This window comes from Arachis duranensis, chromosome 6 (genome assembly GCF_000817695.3).
Source record: "Arachis duranensis cultivar V14167 chromosome 6, aradu.V14167.gnm2.J7QH, whole genome shotgun sequence".
Classification (NCBI taxonomy): Eukaryota; Viridiplantae; Streptophyta; class Magnoliopsida; order Fabales; family Fabaceae; genus Arachis; species Arachis duranensis.
In genome coordinates, this window is record NC_029777.3 from 28,686,161 (window position 1) to 28,687,074 (window position 914).

The following is a 914-nucleotide window of genomic DNA, read 5'->3' on the forward strand; positions in this document are numbered from 1 at the left end:
ATTGCAGGGTTCTCAGGATCATAAGCTTCTTCTGAAGCTGCCTCTTTAGTACTGTTGGATGCATTTTGCCATCCATTTAGACTTTGAGAGATCATGTTGGCTTGCTGAGTCAATACTTTGTTTTGAGCCAATATGGCATTCAGAGCATCAATTTCAAGAACTCCTTTCCTCTGAGGCGTCCCATTATTCACGGAATTCCTCTCAAAAGTGTACATGAATTGGTTATTCGTAACCATGTCAATTAGTTCTTGAGCTTCTACAGGCGTTTTCTTTAGGTGAATGGATCCACCTGTAGAATGGTCCAATGAGATTGTTGAAAATTCAGCTAGACCATAATAGAATATATCTAATATGGTCTATTCTGAAAACATGTCAGATGGACACCTTTCGGTCAACTGCTTGTATCTTTCCCAAGCTTCATAGAGGGATTCACCATCTTTTTGTTTGAAGGTCTGAACATCCACTCTAAGCTTGCTCAGCTTTTGAGAAGGAAAGAATTTATCCAAGAAAGCCGTGACCAGCTTATCCCATGAGTCCAGGCTATCCTTAGGTTGTGAATCCAACCATATTCTAGCTCTGTCTCTTACTGCAAAAGGGAAAAGCATGAGTCTGTAGACTTCAGGATCTACTCCATTCGTCTTTACAGTCTCACAAATCTGCAAGAACTCAGTTAAAAACTGATCAGGATCTTCAGATGGAAGTCCATAGAACTTGCAGTTTTGTTGCATTAAGGCAACTAATTGAGGCTTAAGCTCAAAATTATTGGCTCCAATGGCAGGAATGGAGATGCTTCTTCCATCAAATTTGGACGTGGGCTTGGTAAAGTCACCAAGCATCCTTCTTGCATTATCATTATTGGGTTCGGCTGCCATCTCCTTCTCTTTTTTGAAAATTTCTGAAAGGTTACTTCTGGA

At 40.4% G+C, this 914-nt stretch overlaps 1 non-coding gene across 1 annotated transcript; it reads left to right on the forward strand.

Moving 5' to 3' along the window:
* Positions 1-369: 369 nt before the first annotated feature.
* Positions 370-473, forward strand: LOC127739967 (small nucleolar RNA R71). The gene has a single exon (XR_008000708.1). It is a non-coding gene; the product is annotated as a small nucleolar RNA R71 (small nucleolar RNA).
* Positions 474-914: the final 441 nt, after the last annotated feature.